Raw genomic sequence first — 7620 nt, 5'->3', positions numbered from 1 at the left:
GGGTGAAAAAACCCGGGCCCAAATAGGGTTATATTTTTGCAAAAAAATTTAATTTGGCTCTCCGCCCCCCCCCCCCCCACCCAGCAGTCAAAGCAAAAGAGGGTAGATGTGGTCAGTTGCATAGTTCTTATTATTAGATGAGAAGAAACATACTAGTTCCTCAGGGGAAGCGGATGTCTTTTTCTTGTACTAATTTCTCAAGGAAATCAGGCTGGTGGGGCCTCATATGGGAAATGCTGAGTGATGTCATACACACTAAACTTAAGTGGAGTCCTACAAGCAAGGCTAGCATCTCCTCCTTAGAAACCAAGGGCACAACCTTAAAATGCAATCCAGTTTAGGCAATTTGTAAACCCAAGTATGAAGCTTCTATCCGTCTAACTTGGGTAGAAGCATTAACAGAGTGCTTAACCTTTAGACAACTCTTTTGTGAAGGCTGGACAGTAGACAGCTTAATATTGCCTTGTTAGTGGAGACAAGGAAGGCCAGTGTTGTGATGAGGTAGTTGAAGACTGATATGTTGTCCTGAACCAGGTATCTCAACCACAGCATATGGATCTGCCAAAAACAATTTAACAGGTGAGCAGTTGTTACTCTCCTACCAACACCCCACAGAGTTAGGATCTGAGTGTGAATGCAGACAACTCTTCTAATAGAAATGTATTCCCAGTATATCAATAAAGAATTAAGTATTCACCTTCTGCAAACAGAATATTTACTTGGGGCCCATTTAGCTAGGATCATTCCCATGAAGTCACATGACTAAGACTGGAACACGTGGCAAAGCATCCTCACTCAGTGGTGCATACCATTGGCTACTTTTCACTATGTGAGCTTTGCAAAGTGATGTTACTGAGACCCACCCAGATGGATCCAAGTGCCTATGACATTTGAGGCACTTGCCTGGACTGTGCTTTCCAGAATCTGGGTCTCAGAGACTTGTCTCTTGCTGATCAATACAGTCAATCTAACATCCCCACAAAGATGGAGTGTATTTCTGATTTTATGATGCAAATCAGATGTTCAAAATTAAGTTCAAATTTTAGCAAGTTCCTTTCTGTTTCCCCTTATATACTCTCTCTTTGATCTAAGTGGGGCTTTCTCTCTCCCCAGAAAGACCTTCCCAATCAAGAGCCACATAGGCAAGATCCAAGTTTATTCAAGTATAGCAAGACAAATCTGTCTCAATGTATAAATGATTCATTGATACAAAATGAATAGAGAAGTCCTTCTTCAGCAACGATTAATAGGACATTTTGTTATCTTCATGACATCAAGAAATACTATGCAGAATGTGAAAGTCTTTCTGATACTCCTAAATACCAATGTTCAATTTAACATTCACTGGGCTGGGAGACATCAGTTCAAGGGTTAATGTGAAGGAAAAACAATTGCTTTGACAAGTCCAGGATATCCCTTCTGATGATGGTCTTAATTAAGATGGGTGAGTAAGTCAGCCTCACATAAATGCGTCTAAACCTGTATCTGACATCTCTTCAAAGGATCAAAATACTGAACAGCATGAAATATGGCGGTTTGACCTCTCTTATTTTTAACTTCTATCTTGATGATTTGCAACTACTTCTAGATATAGAGGCACATCTTCTGCCAGAAACAATGAAGAGAATGAGTACATGCTGATGACTGTATGCAAGCAAAATAAATCATACTAGGATATCGATATATGTAAGCAACATTTCCCCATATTTATGCCATAGAATACCATTTGTCATTATTAAATTTTGTATGCAAATTCATTTGGAAAGGAGTGTTCCATTTAATTTAACACAGCTTTCTTAAGAGAAACACAAAAACATTCTTCCCAGTACAAATTGGCTCCAGGTAAGGCATAAAAGCATATCCTGCTGTTCAGGTTACAGAGTCAATTATTTTCATTCATAAAAGCAGAGAATGAGCGGATGTTTAAAAAGTATCCAATTGGAGTTTAATACCCAAGTAGATAATGCATTTGCTATATTGGAAAGAGTAAAAATTGGGAATAGTAAAAATCAATGAAGAAATCTATCTCCATCTCATTAGGAAGCTGAATTGGGATAGGACATGTTTTTGTTCAGTGGGCCAAGGAACTTGGTGACAGTCTCCCCTTGGGCAGCCCACAGTATCTTTACATTCACCAGAAGTATCTCTCATTTCTGGGTACAAAAAAAATCAACATTCTTGAAAAGAATAAGCATAATACATACATGTGGGAATAATTGAAATAATAACTAGGTAAATTTTGAAATGATATAACTTGGAAGAGACAACATGTGAAAGCACAGGGCTCGGGCAACATAATAATGTTTCTTTGTTTATATGCAATTCCCAGAAAAAGATGTAGTTGATGCTTAAAATACAATCTCTTTGGTCAGTTTCTTTTTGGACATTATTATAAGGGGAGGAAGCTGGAAATAAACTCATCTCCAGATGATCTTCCTGGAAACCTGCCTAAAAGAGTGGTACATAGGTTTGAAAATAAACAAGCTGGGCAGATTAGGGTAGAAAAGTTTCCAGGAGCTGATCCATTCACTTCTATCTAACAAGAACATTGAACTCAGCTGTGTTCCTTATCAAAAGTCAACCTGGAGCCATTGTGTGATCAGCCCAGGAAGAGCCAACTCACCCACCCTTTTCCCATTGAATTGCTTACTATTTTCATGACACAAATGGATTTTTTAACCTAGAACTTCTCACTAGTAATGCAAGTATGCTGTCTTGAGCAAAACTTTCCATTTTTCTGATGTGTGTGTGTGTGTGTGATTTGTCTTTGAAGGAATTCGTATTCCTTCACTACCTTCCGAGAGGTGACTTCGTATTTGTACACTACCTTCCTTCTGAAAGGTGAAGCCGGCTGGGCTTCTGGGTCAGGTGGGGTCTTGGAGAACTTTTCTGTCTAGCTAAAGGATTGCAAATGCACCAATCAGTGCTCTGTGTCTAGCTAATCAGGTCGGGAACTTGAAGAACTTTTCTGTCTAGCTAAAGGATTGTAAACGCACGAATCAGCGCTCTCTGTCTAGCTAATTGGGTGGGGACTTGGAGAACTTTTCTGTCTAGCTGCAGGATTGTAAATGCACCAATCAGCACTCTGTAAAAACACACCAATCAGCACTCTGTGTTTAATTAAAGGTTTGTAAATGCATCAATCAGCACTCTGTAAAAATGGACCAATCAGCATTCTATAAAATGGACCAATCAGCTATCTGTATAATGGACCAATCAGCTCTCTGTAAAATGGACCAATCAGCAGGATGTGGGTGGGGCCAAATAAGGGAATAAAATAAGGGAATAAAAGCAGGCCACCTGAGCCAGCAGCTCACACTACCTTTGTGAGCTGTAACAGAAGGCCTGCAGCTTCACTCCTGAAGCCAGCGAGACCAGGAACCCACTGGGAGGAACAAACAATGCTGGATGTGCCACCTTTAAGAGCTGTAACACTCACTGTGAAGGTCTGCAGCTTCACTCCCGAAGTCAGCAAGACCACGAACTCACCGGAAGGAAGAAACTCCAGACACATCTGAACATCTGAAGGAACAAACTCTGGACACACCATCTTTAAGAACTGTAATACTCAACGCGAGGGTCCATGGCTTCATTCTTGAAGTCAGTGAGACCAAGAACCCACCGGAAGGAACCAATTCCGGACACGCTTCAATCTTAGGTTTTGATTGCTTTGAAGCAAATGAAGAAGAGCTGGGATTTTCTGAGTCCTCCTCTCCCACTTCAGCCACAGAAGGTGTGAGATGAAGTCCATCCTAGCAAAACCCAAGGTTGGGGAAGGAGGTGACTGATCACAAAAGAGAAAGGTCTGTCAGCTGGAGTCTTTGTTCACACTCCCTTGCTGACTTAATGAGGGAGGCTTTGGTCACACTCTCTCTCCTTCCTAGGAAGGCAGGTGTGGCACTGTGTGTGATCCCATCTGTCTCCAGAGCATTCCCTTAGAAAGGGCCTACATATGGATGAGCAGTCCAGCCTTTAAAGGACAGTTAAATTGCATTTGGTAAATGTTAATCCAGTTTGAAGTATTTTTAAATATTTTGAATCCACTATGTGATTTAAAGTAACTTTTATCAGGAGTGTGGGGGGATGGGGGGGCTGAGGGTGGAGGAGGAATCATATCAGTCACAGTAGACCATGATAGTGTGTTTTCTAATATCATGTGTATGTGTATGTGCACAGTGTTTTGTTTCCTTCATAAGAGAGTCTTCCAATCTTTTAAGAATAAACATTCAACTTCAAAAATCTTTGTGGTAAGTAAAGGCTTTTCAGACTTTCCTGCTCAAGTAAATGGTCACACGACCAGTGATATAAGTGTGTGATTGCTGTCAAACATGCACTAGTACACGTATACGTGTTTGTGGAATAATGCATTAAGTTTTTGGGAGAGAAGCAATGTGCTGGTAAGATACATAAAAAGAAACATAAATGAGCTATAATACTGAAGACCGTATGAAAATGGAGGAAATTTATATGAACAATTTCTCATTTTCTGTGAGATAACCATGAGAAACTCTGGAAAACAACAAATTGAAAAGTTACCCAAATGTCTCCAAGATGATGTAATATATACTTATAATGTTTCTCTTGAAAAATATCTTTCTAGGGCTACTAAAGTGCATGGCCTCTGAATCTCCAACATCTTTTAGATCTATGGGGCATTTGAAAGTATTTATGGTATCTGAAATGCTTGTCCAGGATTGTCCAGGATTTTGTCTGGTTTCAAACATATTGTTTGGACCTGGAAGCAAAATGGAGAATACTTCTAATAGCACTAACGGGACTCTTCTCACAAATACTGATGTCATTTATGTACCATGACTGATTTAAGAATAAACTTGTGGGGAAACAAAACATTGGCATGAGCACAGATCTACATATTGGAAGTCACAACTTCCAAAGACATTGCAGAGAAACAACTCTCATTTTTTCACTATGAGAAACAGCTTTTGAAGCAGAGTGTGCAAATGAGGTGCTATGACCTTTTTTGGGTAGTTGTTTATTCACTTCACAAAGGGCCCAAAATCTACTGATCATCATAAGCAATTGGGCAATGTGGCATCAAAGGTTTCTGAGGATTTCCAGGCAAGATGGCCAAACGGGAATGGCTCCAGTCTGCAGCTCCCAGCGACACCAAAGCAGAAGGCAGTGACTTCTGCATTTCCAACTGAGGTACCCGGCACATCTCAATGGGACTGGTTAGACAGTGGGTGCAGCCCATAGAGGGTGGGCAGAAGCAGGGTAGAGAGTTGCCTCACCCAGAGAGCACAAGGGGTCGGGGAACTCCCTCCCCTAGCCAAGGGAAGCCATGAGGGACTGTGCCTTGAGAAATGGTGCACTCCGGCCCAGATACTATGCTTTTCTGACTGTCTTTGCAACCCACAGACCAGGAGATTCCCTCAGGTGCCTACCTCACCAGTGCCCTGGGTTTCAAGTACAAAGCTGGGCGGCCTTTTGGGCAGACACTGAGCTAGCTGTAGGAGTTTTTTTTCATACCCCAGTGGCGCCTGGAACACCAGCAAGACAGAGCAGCTCACTGCCCTGGAAAGGGGGCTGAAGCCAGGGAGCCAAGTGGTCTTGCTCAGCAGATCCCACCCATGGAGCCCAGCAAGCTAAGATCCACTGGCTTGAATTTCTTGCTGCCAGCACAACAGTCTGAAGTTGACTTGGGATGCTCCAGTTTGGTGGTGGAAGGGGCGTCCACCATTACTGAGGCATGAGTAGGTGGTTTTCCTCTCACAGTGTAAACAAAGCTGGCTGGAAGTTCAAACTGGGCAGAGCCCACCACAGCTTGGCAAAGCTGCAGTAGCCAAACTGCCTCTCTAGATTCCTCTCTTCTGGGCAGGACATCTCCAAAAGAAAGGCAGCAGCCCCAGTCAGGGCCTTTTAGATAAAAACCCCCATCTCCCTGGGACAGAGCACTTGGGGGAATGTACAGCTGTAGGCACAGCTTCAGCAGACTGAGATGTTCTGGCCTGCTGGCTCTGAAGAGAGCAGCAGACCTCCCAGCACAGCACTCAAGCTCTGATAAGGGACAGACTGCCTCCTCAAGTGGGTCCCTAATCCCTGTGCCTCCTGACTGGGAGACACCCCATAGCAGGGGTTGACAGACACCTCATACAGGAGAGCTCTGGCTGGCATCTGGTGGGTGCCCCTCGGAGATAAAGCTTCCAGAGGAAGGAACAGGCAGCAATCTTTGCTGTTCTGCAGCTTCCTCTGGTGATACCCAGGCAAACAGGGTCTGGAGTGAACCTCCAGCAAACTCCATCAGACCTGCAACAGAGGGGCCTGACTGTTAGAAGGAAAACTAACAAACAGGAAGCAATAGCATCAACATCAACAAAAAGGATGACCACTCAAAAACTCCATCCAAAGGTCACCAACGTCAAAGATCAAAGGTAGACAAATCCATGAAGATGAGGAAAAACCAGCGCAAAAAGGCTGAAAATTCCAAAAACCAGAATGCTTCCTCTCCTCCAAAGGATCACAACTCCTTGCCAGCAAGGAAACAAAACTGGACAGAGAATGAGTTTGATGAACTGACAGACATAGGCTTCATAAGGTGGGTAATAGCAAACTTCTCCAACCTAAAGGAGTATGTTTTAACCCAATGCAAGGAAGCTCAGAACCTTGATAAAAGGTTACAGGAACTGCTAACTAGAATAACCAGTTTAGAGAAGAACACAAATGACCTGATGGAGCTGAAAAACACAGCACGAGAATTTCGTGAAGCATACACAAGTATCAATAGCTGAACAGATCAAGCAGAAGAAAAGATATCAGAGGTTGAAAATCCCCTTTATGAAATAAAGCGTGAAGACAAGATTAGAGTAAAAAAGAATGAAAAGGAATGAACAAAGCCTCCAAAAAATACGGGACTATGTGAGGAGACAAAACTTATGTTTACCTGGTGTACCTGAAAGTGACAGGGAGAATGGAACCAAGCTGAAAACAAGCTTCAGGATATTATCCAGGAGAACTTTCCCAACCTAGCAAGACAGGCCAACATTCAAATTCAGCAAATACAGAGAACACCACAAAGATACTCTTTGAGAAGAGCAACCCCAAGACACATAATCATCAGATTCACCAAGGTTGAAATGAAGAGAAAATGTTAAGGGCAGCCAGAGAGAAAGATTGAGCTACCCACAAAGGGAAGCCCATTAGACTAACAGATGATTTCTCTGCAGAAACCTTACAAGCCAGAAGAGTAGGGGCCAAAATGCAACATTCTTAAAGAAAAGAATTTTCAACCCAGAACTTCACATCCAGCCAAACTAAGCTTCATAAGTGAAGGATAAAAAAAAATCCTTTACAGATAAAGAAAATGCTGAGGGATTTTGTCACCACCAGGCCTGCCTTACAAGAGCTCCTGAAAGAAGCACTAAATATGGAAAGGAAAACCAGTACCAGCCACCACAAAACATACAAAATGTAAAGACCATCAACACTATGAAGAAACTGCATCAACTAACAGGCAAAATAATCAGCTAGCATCATAATGACAAGATCAAATTCACACATAACAATATTAATCTTAAGTATAAACGGGCTAAATGCCCCAATTAAAAGACACAGACTGGCAAATTGGATAAAGAATCAAGACCCATCAGTGTGCTGTATTCA

Source organism: Rhinopithecus bieti, unplaced genomic scaffold, assembly GCF_001698545.2.
Source record: "Rhinopithecus bieti isolate Rb0 unplaced genomic scaffold, ASM169854v2 scaffold_2439, whole genome shotgun sequence".
Lineage (NCBI taxonomy): Eukaryota > Metazoa > Chordata > Mammalia > Primates > Cercopithecidae > Rhinopithecus > Rhinopithecus bieti.
This window is presented reverse-complemented; position numbering follows the sequence as displayed.